Source organism: Enoplosus armatus, chromosome 5 (genome assembly GCF_043641665.1).
Source record: "Enoplosus armatus isolate fEnoArm2 chromosome 5, fEnoArm2.hap1, whole genome shotgun sequence".
NCBI classification, from domain to species: domain Eukaryota; kingdom Metazoa; phylum Chordata; class Actinopteri; order Centrarchiformes; family Enoplosidae; genus Enoplosus; species Enoplosus armatus.
The window spans coordinates 12,366,252-12,381,523 of NC_092184.1; positions in this window are offsets into that span (position 1 = coordinate 12,366,252).

The window sequence follows — 15,272 nt, forward strand, 5'->3', positions numbered from 1 at the left end:
CATGAAGTTGAATCAATAGCTCCAGTAGCCTGAAAACAAGCAGAACATTTAGAGCCATTTAGTGCAGCTGTAGGGCAATTGCATCTTACCGTGAGCTGCAATATTTCAGTTATCTTCTCCACCTTTCGTAAATGTACCACTGACAATAGCATTAGAGGACATGATGTAGCATGACAGAAAAGGGTTTAAAGGAGTAAGGTAAGTGTACATATCAGTGACTTTGCATAAACATTATGTAAGGCTAGAGAGTTGAGTGAGTAGATATTTCTACCATGACCTAAATTCTCTTCTCTTCTCTTTTCATGATCATGTCATCTCTTTCACCATAATCCTGTCATTTTCCCTCTTGAAAGTAGCTCTTTTCAGGTAGCTTTTTCTCCAACTTTCTTTCAACTATTATGTAGAGAAACTCTGTAGAGAGATGGGCACCATAGAAACTGAAGCCAAAACTAATGGTCTCTGCCATAATAGCACCATTCTCTGGGACCCATGTGGTTGTCTGCATTATATAGGGCAGAGAATGATCTGAAGGTCTCAGAAATCCCTCAAAATTGAAGTAGCGGTAGTGATCTTTTTTTTAAATATATATATATGGTATGAGTCAATGTGCTAATCTAATTAGGCACCAGATCTATGTTGGGCGTTCTAAAATGGGAGGACAGATAATAAATGTGTTGACAGGATGCAATCGAGGAACAGCAATACAGAGTTTCTAACACTGAATAATATGTGTGAGAGTGAACAATTCTCACAGTGTGCAACACAATCCCTCACACATCCACTGTCTGATGAGTGAATGTTTATGATGGGCTGTCAGGGTGGCACCATACTTACTCATGAGCTGATAATATGATGAGATGTCTATTTCCATTTATGCAGACATACCACTTGATATGCAGATATTATTCTACAGTACATTTAACAGCAAGCCTAGATCAAGTTATGTAAAGATAAGATGAGCACAGAAGAAAGGTGATATTTTAACATAAAGAACATTGAATATCATTAATTTCAAGAACAATTACTCTTTATTTATGTATTATTGTGTTAGTATTGTATTATTGCAGGATCCTGAAGAAGACACTAAACCTCTATTGTATAACTGATACTGTCCTAATAAGGAGGGGGTTGTGAAAAATATAATGTCATACATGAATCCCTACAGTAATTAATGATAATAGAACTGCCATGTATTAAACACAGAATCACCTGAACCAGGGTGCAGATGGAGATGCCCACCTTCTGCTGACCGGGGCCCACATAATGCATCAGGGTCTCCCCCGGCGGCATGGAACTAAAGGCCACCAGGACCAGTTCAGCAGACAGGAGGCACACAACACAAAGCTGATTCCAAACAACATATGTCTTAGCACAGGACCAAGCCGCTGGCTGACCAGTGCACATGAGAAGCAACTTGAGCAACAACAGGAGCTTGAATCTCATTTCTGAATGGTTGGCTCGCAGCAGTGGAGGGATTTTGAAGTAAGGAGATACAAGGATAAATTACTGCATGGTGTTGGATGTGGTCTTTTTCTTTTTTTGTTGTTGATGTAAATGGATCACGAAACTGCATCATCAATGGTGTCATTATCATCACACCATTATTCTGCTGGGATGATGAAACTACAATGTAATACTCTCCAAAATGTGGGATGGTGCTGGACTTTACCAAAGATGTGTGTCGGTAGTGAAGTAAGGTGGCAGCTGTCAGTGCTGCCCCCAACAGATGAGATGACGGAGAGGACGATTCCCATGGTGTCATTGTAAGAAAGGAAATCCACCTGCAGGGCAATGCCGACTGTGTGGTTTAACTTAGACCAGAACTGATCAGGACACCCAATACTGAGACAGAGAAAGCAGATGTGTTATTATAATTTTCCATTTATTTATTATCATTTAGTGTTTCAACCTAACAAAGCAGAAATATAAATGAATTTGTCCAAGAAATGTCAAGTGTTAAAAATATTTTTAGGTGGTAAACAAATAACAAACTTCCCTTGATCAAAAAATATATCCATAAAAAATAAATCTATGTACATTTCCCACACAGGTCTCAGGTCCCACTGTCCCATAATCTGCAAGATCAAAAGGCTGCTTTAATAAAGCACAAATACACACCTTATGTCTGCTGCCTCCTCCTCAATGTGATACTGGCCATCTGACCCTTGAGAGGACACAAAATGGCCAACAGTAACAAACTCTATCGTTTCCTGAGCTGTCACATGCCACTTGATGATATACTTGTACAGGCTGCAGCTTCCAGACATCAGGACAGTGGCCTTGCAGGAACGGACCTTTTCCAGGTTCACAGGCCAGTATACCTTTTGCTGCATGAGCGATGGCATACACAGCCTTATAGACATTATAAGTGATTCTTAGCTGGGACACATCTGTGTATGAACTTTCCCAACGCCTAGAAGTGACACATCACAGACATCTATAGTAAATAAATATATATACATTTCAATTTAAAAGTTAAAGTTAAAAAAATATGTGAATGATGTTTCAAATGATTTTGTCTCTTTTTCCATAAATTTTGTTCATCTATTACCTCTGAGCCTAAAATCCTATGGTCCCAGCCAATGAGGGAATGTTACGAGGGACTGAGACAGTCCCGTACGTAACCCAAGCCTCATTAGCGGCTTATCTGTTGGACCACTTCCTCAAACAAAGCCTGACAAAGAGATCAGAAGCAGAAGTGCACCATGTTCCTGGGTGGGTGCATCTAGACTTAATAATATCTGTATGTCCAAATGATGTGAAAAGTAAAGCTAAAAGCTTTAGTGATTAAATGACTTTTGCATCCTGAGCCATAAGAAATATTACCACAGCTCTGGAAGTGGATTTCTGGATGGTTTCAACAATGCTTTGCATTGTCATCTTTGGATAGTTCTTGGAATGAAAAAGAGAGATATTAAGAGTCAAAGAGAGAACTGCAGATGGGACGGTAAGAAAGAGACAAAATGGTAAGGGAGAGAATGATAAAGAAAGAGAGGGGATATGCAGTGACACTTTCAAAATGAGGAACTATAGTAAACACCCAAGTCCATCCATCCCAAGTGCATCAGCCATGGCCAACGCTTTAGCAGCATTGCTGGCCGTTGGGTGAAAGAACAGCTGGTACCTCCTGTTGTTACTTGAACACACGCTTAGGCTAAGTAGCTCACCTGTGAAGAATAAGAGTGGTTATTAGACAATTAGAGATAGACTAAGAGACAGAAAGATAGTATAGAGTGACAGTGAGCATGAAAAACAGAAATAGACACATAAGTATATTATTATTATTATTATTATTATTATATAGTTAAGTAGTCCCAGCAATAAACTTTATCCTCTGCATTTGATCCGTTTTAACTATTTGGGAGCAGTGAGAAGCTACTGTGCAGTTCCCAAGAAACAGTCCCAATTTAGGTAACACTGTGCGGCCCAAATGTGCAAGAAGAGAAGACATATGTTACTGTAATACAATATTAGAAATACTTTTCAACAAAACTAACAAGCACATGAATCATTATTATGTATTATTATCCTCACCATGGGGATATCAAACACTGCAAGGGTGTTTGCCACAACAATGGAGGCTGAAGTGCATGCATCACCAACAATAACTGGCACTTAGGCACAGATCCACATTCTGAGTTTGCCAAATTAACTTGTCCAGTTACCATAGTCATGGCTGCTAACTGAGTGGTGCTCCCTGCTAGGCAAGTATCAGATGCCAGATAGCTGAGGGTGAAGTTGGGCAGGAGGTCTGGGTTATTGTTCATTTCCTCCACTGCAAAGATCATGGCCTGAAGCCAGCAATACGCTCACTTGTTAAAACTGCAGCAGGCGAGACACAGGAAAATAATAGCAGGAAAGATGAACATCAGAAATCAAGACATATGATGAAACAGGCTTAGTTCAGCTAAACTTGCTCAAGAAAAGAAAATATTTCATATCTATTTGTTCAAATTCTTACATTTCACAGGAGGCATTAACGTTAAGGCTGTAGTGCCTTCACATGAACAGGGAATAGGCCCCTGATCACATCTCCTGCCTGATAAACGCTACCCGGAATAGACTATAGTTGGCAAGGCTCCCCTCGATGAACCCCCTGGATCATCCCAGCGAGGCAGCAGAGGAGCAGAGCACAGATATGCATCACTTGGAAGATAGAAGCACAGCCAGGGAAATCCAAATGAAGGACAAAGTACAGAGAACACTGATTAGTTAACACATGAGCATGTAAATACAGCCAGACAAGAGTGATGAATGTAGCAAGAGCCAGAAAAACATAACATCCTGTGGAGAGGATCAGCGACCTTTAAATCGAATGCTCTTTCTGTTTTGGTTGACGAAACAGAGGGCAATCTAACAGTTGTGCTGGATATTTACTTTGAGCAACAGTGGTTGCAGGTCATGTCTCGCCACACCAAAGGAAGGAAGGGGAAGGACGATGCATTTGATGAACAGAAATCACTGTCAGACTGTGGCTTAGCAGGGGGAGAAAATGAGTTTGTTATTGAAGGCAGAGAATAGAGGGTACAGTCGTTTAGAGTTAACACAGTAACCCAGGTGTGTTCATTCACATCGCCTAGGATAGCAATTTCAAAATAGATGATGCAATTGCAATTTCTATTATCTTAATATGAGATACTGTGGCTTGTAGTACAAGCAATAGCCTTTCTCTCATTATTGCACTTATTTGGAAAGATCATACAAAACACCTGAGGAAATTCTGGATCTGGTGGTCATCAACAACCAAACAGCCAACCAAAACAGGGGTTGGGTAATTCCATGCAATTATGCAATTTGACCCCAAATGTCACCATACTGGTGATGGGCTACATGTGGGCATATGAGTGTGCTTGAGTAGATGTACAAATAGATTGGAGAGGCCTATTAAAGATGAAAGAGGTTAGAGGGAGAGAGAGAGAGCTGTCATTTTCAGGAGCAGGCCCTGTCAGTGACAAGTGTTCATCCAATTACACCACGAGAGTCCTCTCTTTTCCGTTCTCTCTTTCTTCCCTTCCTCTCATTCTTCCTGTGCTCTCCACTTTCTGGACCACCTGATCTCCCTCTGCTCCTCTCCTTCAGCCTTTGTGTGTCCTTAAATAGTCTCTAGTAATTACTGCTCCTTTCCTCTCCTCTCCTCCTGTCTGACATCTTCTTAGCCTTTAAAGGAATAGTTTGACATTTTGGGAAATATGCTTATTCATTCAGAGTTTACGATGGAATATTAGGGCCACCAAAAATATATATGACACGTCGATAAAAAGTTGTAATATTTCGACAATAAAGTCGTAATAGAATAGGTTGCTTCGAGTCATATAATATGCTTATAGGTTGATTAGATTACATGTGCATGTTTCAGCGTTTCCTGACAGCCTACAGTTATTTTGACTTGTGAAAAAAAGCATGACGTCTCCTGTGCTTCCCCCTTGCTTACAGGCACCTTTGCCCTGTCTTACTCCAGGATGCTTCCCATTGAAAAGCTCAGGGAAGCAGCTGTGAGCTGCACTTTAGTGGAGGTGAGATTTATGCCTGATCAGAAGTGTTTTGAAACTGTTTTCGCCTTGGTTTTCCATGTCCAATAAAGAGCAGCGCACTTCCCTAAACTGTGTCTCACCCAGACACAGTCCCAAACAGGGTTAGGTGTCTGTCAAACGGTTTGAATGGGATATCATATCATTAGAGTGCAGAGCAATAACATAGTCTAATGCACAGCAGACTATAGGACGGGTAGATTTTGGCTGCCTTTCATTTCATTTTCATTTGCACAAAGCCCACTGAGCTTTAATCACTTTTTGATGCCATAGCTGAACTCTGGTCTCAGCTGTCTGGAGAAAACCAGGTCCCCCAATGAACTCCGGCTGCTGCCTTAGATTGACTCATACATCATGTAACTGGTTTCATTTTCTCTGATAGCAAGATCAGGTGCTTATTGCTGAAACCTGTGACTGCAGGTCATCAACGTCACTCATTTGACACAAGGACAGACAGCTCACATCTGTCCACTGATTTATTTTTTCTTATGCCTGGCACTAATACCGAAAGTTTGACTTTATCGATACTTTGTTAGTCTCCAAATGCAAAATGCAAAAAATCTTCCTCCTCTCATTTTTATTCCCTTATGCCTAGCTTTAATTCTATGTAGAGAGTTAGATGAGGGGGGTTGATACAACTCTTATATCTTGTATCGTTCAATATGAATCTTTAATAAGACCAGGACCTCTAAAGCTCACTAATTAACATGTTATATCTCCTTTGTTTCTGTTTCTACACAAAAACCAAAGTGTAATAATGATTTTAAATGGTTTTAAATTTACCAAAATATCAAACTATTCCTTTAAAGCTTGTGCATGGTTTCCTCTAAGTACCTTGGTCAAAATTCACATAAGACACTTTAGACACTTTTTTATGCTTTCATAAAACTGAATTTTGACTGACTAACTGAAGAAGACCCAGTATACCCTCTAGAGACAAAGTTGCTGGCCCCAGCTGCAGCAGCTCCCTGGGGGGATACAGGAAGAGGAGCCCTGGGCCTAGCACAGCTGGGACCACGTCCACAGAGAGAAGGATGTGATGGGAAAAGCCTCACCTCCAGAAGATAAATAATTTGTAAGTTTTTCTCAGTGATATAATGCTTTTTGTAAATGTTGGGCAGAACAGGCTAAAGTCAGATAAGACCGATGAAGGGCTAAGGATGGACTTAATTCCAAGTCCACCAGATATGTTCCTCCTTACCCTGCCGGATGCCAATGTCCACTCTTCACAGCACGGAGCCTGGCGTTGCACCCATCACAACAAGAAGATTAGAGCTGAGAGAGGTGCCATGTCCAAGAGAGGTAAGAAACCCACATTCCACTCAGAGGGCAAAGTTTGACCCAGAGTTTATATTAATAAATCTTACCCTCCCAACACTTTGTTATTGTTTCTATATTTGTCTCTAGATGTGGGTCCAACAGCTTCGTCCCACAAACTCTTCCCTGTTCTGCTGATCGTGGGATGGATTGCTGGCTGCACAGCAGTTGTCTACTTTGTCTTCATTTTTGCTTGGGTACATGATTCCGTCTTTGAAGTATATGATATGCTGGTATATATACATCTGTCAGTGTATGAACAATACAGTAGGTGCATCCTTCTCATACAAAGATGTGTCTGTATATGCCTAAATGGCTGTATTTTTTATGTATTTTTAGCCACTCTACTGGCAAGGCTCTGGGGATGGCAATGTTGGTCTGTCAGACTGTCAGTCGGTCCATCACTTTGATCCAGACTGAATTATCTCAACAACTATTGGATCGATTGCCATGGCAATCTAAACGTTCAGGGATTGCAATGAACCTTTGCATAGACATTTATGTTCCCCAGAGTATGAATTCTACAGACTTTGATTCCATCATTTTTCATGCGTCATCATCAGGTTCAAATTACATCAGCCTCAGTTAGTATGCTAAAACACTAAACTAAGATGCCAAAAATGGTAATCTAGCATTTTAGCATGCTGACGTTAGCATTTAAGTCAAAGCACCACTCTTCCTAAGTACAGCCTCACAGAGCTGCTAACGTGGCTGTAGACTCCTAGTCAGCATATATGTAGCCTACACTCTACACTACACTTTAATCTGCATCCTCATTCAGTCAGTGTATAGTAGCATGTAAAAAAAAAATGCTAGAAAAGCTAGTAAATACTGCTCGTTTTTCAAAACTTACCAGCCAGACTGCAGCCTCAGCCTGTGTGATTGTTCTACTAATGGATTTTGATTTTCTTTCTTTGGCAGAAAAGAGGTGTGCGAGGAAGAAATTGAATTCATCACAGAAATTAAGTTCTCCTTCCAGGGGACACAGGGAAGAAAACATCATCATTTTGTTTTGATATAAATGTTCTGTTAGATACACACTGTTGGCAATTTTCAGGCACGCAGAAATGCTGGTATAAAAGTGAGCAATGGATTGCAATGGATCTCTGCCATGGTCCAGTGGTAATGATGTTTATCTCTGAAGAAAGTTTCCTTTGGCATGAATAATTGTCTTTCCTGTTATAAATTAATAAAATAAACATCTATCTCCCCTGCGATTTATATAATCTTCTCTACACTGTGAATTATAATTCTTTTAGGCATCATGGATAGAAATCCATTAACTCTACCATCAAATAGATGTGAGAACACCTATGAACAATGTGAGATGTGATGCATTTCAGTTTTTGTGCATTCAGGCTGCTGCACTCCACTCAGCAGAGCTCTTCAGAGCTAGAGTAGAAAAAAAACAGACTGTTTTGTAATCAAGAGGCAGTAAAATGAGCAATGGATATACCTGTGTGTGTGTGTGTGTGTGTGTGTGTGTGTGTGTGTGTGTGTGTGCGTGTGTGTGTGCGTGCGTGTGTGTATTTAGTAAAATTACAGGGCATCAAAAATATTAGGTGTTAGGACTGGCAATGTCGTTGCCAAGGCTACCGCAAGTCCGTCTTTTTCATTTTGAGTAGTCCCGTACTCTCATAGGATTTGAAGAGAAAAACAATGGAAAGAAAATTGGGTGGGGAGCTGAACTTTCTTAAACACTTTTAATTGTTAAGTGCTGAGATGGCTCGGTGGGATTTTTTTCTCATAATTTGTTTCATCAAACATAAGCACTTGATGAACTGTTTTATTTTTGGCACATTACTGAACTCAAGATTAAAGTCGAATTAAGCACAACCTCAAAGATTTCAGCCAGTATTTGGATTCCAGCTAGAAGCAATCAAACAACTAATGTTTGCCCGACATGTCAGCTCATAACTTGCCATTACAGCTGAGCCTCCAAATCCGTAATAGCGTTGTCAGCTTTAAGGAGCATTTCGAAGTCTGCATTTAATAACAGGGAATTAGATTGTCTGGTTGTTACTGCAGGTTGTGCCACATCCATTTTCCAGTAAGCAGGAGGTGCAAGCCTTGTGAGACTGCACATGCCAAATAAGCCAATACACTTGGTGTCATGTTGAACATGTGCACCACATGCAAACATCAGTCCGACAGGGTAATGAGGCTGAGATGGAAACTTTCTGCACCACAGCAATGCAATAGGGTTAGCAGAAACATATGTGATCCAACAAACATTTCCACACACATGTTCATGCAGGTAAACATACTAACACACACAATCACTCTCAGTCATGCACATGCACATACAAGCTTGTATTAAACACACACACACATCACTAGTAGCATCATGTTGTTTGTAACTGGTAGAATAATTATGTGTTCAGGCTGTTAACGTGCCTAATTTGTTTACTTCAAAAACAGCAAAACAGTACCTCTAAGCCTCAATTGGCATTTCTGTCCTCAAATAGATCATTACGCAGGTACGCCACATGGTGCTGTGTAATAAGATGGCTTCCAGGTGTGGTGCATTAACTCTGTGTGTCTGCTATTATATATGCATGTTTATTGCTGTACTGCTTACACAGTGAAATGGTGGAATGCACTCCTTTGGTGAAAATATGGGAAATAGTTGATTAGGACCCAAAGGTGACAGATGTTCCATACTAAGATGAGGCTAATGGGTGTCATTAAGTGTTTAAACCATGCTAAACAACAAAATTAGAGTAATAATAATTAATGTCATAATTACTTTTTTGTTTTTTTCATATTCTTATGGCAGTGGCAATATTGGTAATAGCAGTATTAGTATTAGCAGTACCAGTAGTGGTATTTGCAAACATGGCCTTGGAACAACCTGGTCTAAGGCAGCCTGTTTCAAAGCCCAGGACTGTTGAGGGCAAAGTCAGGTCGGATGTGGTCTAAAACTTATTTTTGGACCTTGCATGTGAATCTGATGTTCTTCCCTGACTCATAGGGAATTGTCAAGTTGGTGAACACAGAGCACACAGCTTTAGGCCAGATCCAACTGATCTTTAAAAGAAATCAATAAAACCTTCTAAATAAATTCAGATACCGTAAGCCACAATTGGAGTAATGTGGCTTACGGTATCTGAATTTGTTGTGTAACTTCAAAGATGCTACATTTTGATGGAAGAATTACAACCAGTCCAAACGTCAGCACATTAAAGTACAAAAGACTTTCTTCAGATAATTGGACCAGCAAGATCGCATATCTCTCTTTAAAAAGCCACATTTTTCCAAATATCTGCAAGTTTATGTCTCTATTATATTGAGGAAGTTAAGAGTGAAGAGTGACTCATCATTTTAGCCAACTGTATCTCTGTACCAACAGTGTGTAATGATGAAAGAGACTACTGAACTACTGTGTTTATGGATTATGATTGATATTATTATTTAACAAGAGTATCGAAATGGAAAGCAAAATGAAGCCTGTAAACTAGAGAAGCCCCACAGAGTACTGCATGTCAAAGAAGTGGCATTTCCCATTGTGACAGAAAATGTGTTATATAAGCTGAACCAATTAAGTGCTGTGACCTTCATGCCAGTTCCGAACTTGAAGCAGTTAATCAGAATTGCATAGTCTACAATGTCACTGACTGTACGAAAATGTGAAAGTAATGAAACTGGTCCTTCACTGGTCTGCTGCTAAAAGAGAATCAATGGTTACTTTAATGGCGGCTGTCTCTGTAATTGCACAATACCCTCAATCAAGAGGGCTTCTAGATAAATGTTGTTTTGATTCATTAAAGCTATTTGCTGGTTGGAAACTATTTCTAAACTTGTGAGATAAAAGCTGTAATTACTGGGAGAAAAAAAAGCATGAATGACTTTGTCCAGATTGCTAAATTATGCAAATGGCGTCAGTCAGCTGCCAGTGCCAGTACCTGCGCCTTGAAATGCATTAGACCAAGCAAACATGCAGCTTAACCTGTGAAGAAGAAATGAGTTCCAACGCAGGAATCAACAGATTTAAGTTTATATTTGCTATTTCAGGGAACAAAATAATGTGTAATCCTTAAAAGAAATTGAATCCCATATTTTTGATATAAGTAAATGTTTGTATTAAGTCAATCACCACAGGCTCAGCTGAGCAGCACAAATATGTTGAACAACCACAGGATGTCACTGTTTTACATTCATCATAGAGCGAGCGTACTGTTTATCTTTGTCGAGGCTCAAACAGGAGATATAAAGTGTATATTCTGAGATAGATCTAGTGAAACTTGCAGTGCCTAGATTCTCACTATCAATTGATAATGACAAGTTGGCCATTAATGGAAAAGGGTTCATCATAAGTCATGAATAAGCATTTGTTTCACTGTCTGTCGTTGAATGTAGACAGGACGTAAATTTCAGCATTTTTAGCGTAAATGTTGATTATTTGAGGCTCACTGTGTCGCTTCTGGTTATATCAACATTGTCTCATTTGACAGGCATACCACTAGGTACAGTGTCACTTTTTTCAAATACATAAATCCAAAAGGACAGATTAAAAGGTGTACTGTTTTCTTTTGCATTCAATATGGGCAAATCTTGGGCAAAGGACAGAATGATTCTTTATTTTTTTTTTATACCAATGCGTGAAAGAGTATTCAAAGTATTGGTAATAAAGTTGTGGCAATTAAAACTTTTTACAGAAAATTCTGCCTCTTTGAAATCAGAACGGCTGGTTATCAGTGGCCTTTAATAATGAGAGCACAGTGAGAGTGCACTTCACAATAAGAGCTGCTTTCAAATCAAGTGTGCAATAGCACAGTGCCCATTCTAATTACTTACCTGAAATACTTTCTCACATATGATCCAAATACATGCATGTGTATACGCATGCGTGCACATGGGGCTTTTGTGCACATGTTCTTTAAGGTGTGCATGTGGTGTGTGTGTGTACACATTTGTGTTGTGCTCCCCTTTCATACACCTCAGTCACCACACACTGGCCCAAGCACTGCCACACACACACTGACAGGCATTCCAGAGGCTGCATGCCCGTCCCCCACACACACATACCACTGGACCCACTGTTAGGGTCGCCCAAAGGCCACATGAAGGAAAACTGAGTAGTTTTATGTCTAGAGGGCAAGAGAGGGGAGCAGAACTTTGTATTGAGAGCAAAAACAAAAGGTCTAGTGTGGGTGACTTTGTAAAAACTGTCAAAATCAGAGGTTTAATGTGCAGAGGTGTTAATTATGTTTTTCCACTGACAGATATGTTTTCAATCAAGTCATGTTTCTCATTCGTAATAAGTTTAAAGGCTCCAAACATCCCCCATGCACCATGTTACTTCAGGGCAAAACCTCAGCCGTCTATAGTGTGCAAAGTGCAAAACACTCTGTTCAGCCTCCCAGGAACATGCTGAGTTGTTGTAATGTTAGCTGTGATGTTAGCAAGCATTGCCGCTAATGACAGGGAGGGTGAGAGCACGAGGAAAGTGGGTGGTGTGAACCTTCAGTTATCTGCCAAAGTGCTACCAGCTCGCGAGAGCAAAATGGGAAGCCAGGCAGTAAATAAGCAATTGCAACTGATATTCAGTTGAAAACAATACTTGAATGAGTCTCAGAGAGTTTGGAATGGATTCACACAGAAGACTTGTTTTTTATATATGTATGTATGTATATGTCTTTTACCCTACAGGAGTTGTTTAGTTGAAAATATGTGGGGTAAGCCACTAATATGTTGAAATATATCAGTTGTGGTAAAACTGTTTTTAAAAATGAAGAAATAAATAAAATACAGGTCATGAACTTTACTTTTATACGAGTGTGTGTTGGTTCTGGCCCCTGTTACACTCCTCCATTCCTCAAGATATTTTTGACACTTTGGCTTCAAAGTTCGGCCATATTTCTGTTGCTCCTACTTGGCACCCCTGTCCTATACATCCCGTGCGTTATAATTTTCTTTTATCCCTGAACTTCTTGAAGTGTTTTTTCTTATTCCCTGTACATCGCGGACTGTTTGCCTCTCCAGTTTCAGCCTGGGTACAAGCCATCCCTGTGCCAGGAAATGTGCTTGCTGGTTCATTGCAGCATGGGGTATATTTACCAGTAGGCAGCTTGGGAGCAGCCATAAAGATACTGCACATTCATTTGTTAGCATCGTGCCTTTGACTAACACATTAGCCCCTACTCCCCCAATGCTTATAGGTTCAATTAGTGGGAAAAGAGTTTGGGCTAATGCTGCATTTAAACTAACTTATTGTTTTGTTTTTTTGTCTCTGTGGAAATTACAACATGAAACTAAACCCCCATATTCCTAATACTCCCCGCAAGTCAATAACTCTGTATGAGTGAAACAGAATGAGGGAACAGCTCCCTATAGTTTAACTTTCTTTAAGAAAATCTCAGACGGCACTGTAGGTAAAGAGCAAAAGGTAACTGCAGCAGAATTTCTACTTTGATGTAATGTGACATTTGTACAAGATTCCTGAAGTCCAGAAAGAAACCATTAAGTCAAGTCAGCAGGACCAAGCTGCTCTACACTCACATTCTTATGCAGTGCTCACTTTAAATCCAACATTAACATTTTGAGGCTCTCTGCCAAAAATAACCACCAACGCTTAAGATGTAGTGTAACATTTCTTTGTATCAGATTCAAGAGATTGCATTTATATAGAAGCCTGATTCAGAGGCTAAAACAACACATACACAGGCACATACACACACAAACCTTGTAGGACAACTCGCCTGCAGGCTCAGCGTGTTATTTAAAGATTTATTTTGAAAGAAAAAAAATGCTCCTCAAGATGATTATCAGTCATTATTATAAAGTATCTAAATACAGGCAACTGAGGTATCTCTGTCTTTCTACAGGTGGAGTGTGTGTGTGTGTGAGAGAGAGAGAGAGAGAGAGAGAGAGAGGCAGAAAGAAAGAAAGCCTGAGGGAGTGAGCGACAGTGACAGAGAGACAGCAAGCTTGCACAAACAAGGATATAACAAAACACGGGGAAACAACAATGTATAAAAGCTGGACATGGAGGGTGTTGTATACAGTCTGAAGAAGTGGTCTACATGATCATTGCGCATCATTCATTGCACTAATTTCTATATAAAAGGCAAAGGCAAAGAGTTCCACAATTAACGACCTTGTATCACAGCCTCAAATTCATTTTAACAAAGAAAATAAAGATCCAATACAACCTTCTGCATTCAGAAAAATGCACGCACTTCACAAAGGTCATTAGGTTCCACCAAAGGCTTAGCCTGCAGTTTAAAATAGATAAGATAAACATTCCTTCGAAAGCTTAATTATATCGTCTGTTAATTGACTTCTGCTTCAATGTGCAAAAGAATCATAAAAAAAAAAAAAGATGGGTAAAACAGCGCACTTTATGTGATTAAACCAAGATCAAACTGAGAAATCACTACACCTTTCTTAAATTTTAAACACATTCTGGTTGTTCTTCTTAAATTGTGAAATACACTTGTTTGCTTTTATGCCAAGAGTTAGTTGAGAATATTAATGCCACTCTTATATAAGTGTTAACTATAAAGGAGATGCTTGACTTAGCTTAGCATAAACACTTGAAACAGTGGAAAACCGCTAGCCTAGTTCTGTCCAAAGGTAAAACAAATTTGCCTACCAGCTAATTTAAAATTCCCCAATTAACACTTTGTATTTTGTTTGTTTAATCCATAGAAACATGGAGGGGTAAATACTCCATGTTCTGAAGCCTTGTGATCACAAGTCACTGCTCCAAGCCAAGAAACAGTTTGGCACACAATGCTCCCATAAAACCACAACTGGTTTACAGTTTGTTTTTTGTACTGATTAAACAAACGAGAAGTAATGTGGTAATAAGTGAGCTTTAGAGGTGCTGGCAGACAAATGTTTTACCTTTGGACAGAGACAGACTAGCTGTTTCCAGTCTTTATGCTAAACTAAGCTAACTGGCTGCTGGCTGTCGCGTACATACATGAGAGTGGTTTCGATCTTCTCATCTAATTCTCGGCAAGAAAGCAAATCAGCACATTTGTGAAAGAGCCAAACTATTCCTTTAATGTTACATTTTCTCATACTTTGTGCAAATACACATACACACTCTCGCACACAGTAGCACAACAGATCATGTAAGGCATACCAGTTTGCTTTACAAACAGTAGGCAGTGATCACAATGAGTTACAAAGACAGGAAAACACATAGAGACATACATACACACATGAGGCTCAGTGAACATATAAAAAGGGTCTGGTGTCTGTCGATTGTCAGCTCAATGATTCATGACCAGCTGTTCTTAAAGGCGAAAACTTCATTTTGGTTTATATGACATACTGCTAATGAACAGCAGCCGCCTGTCAACTGCAGTTAAGTCATTACACATGAAATATAAAACAGTATTGTGTAATATGTGATTACGGTTAAATATTTACTGGTCTATTCAACAAAATAAATTCTGATTTTCTGTAATAATT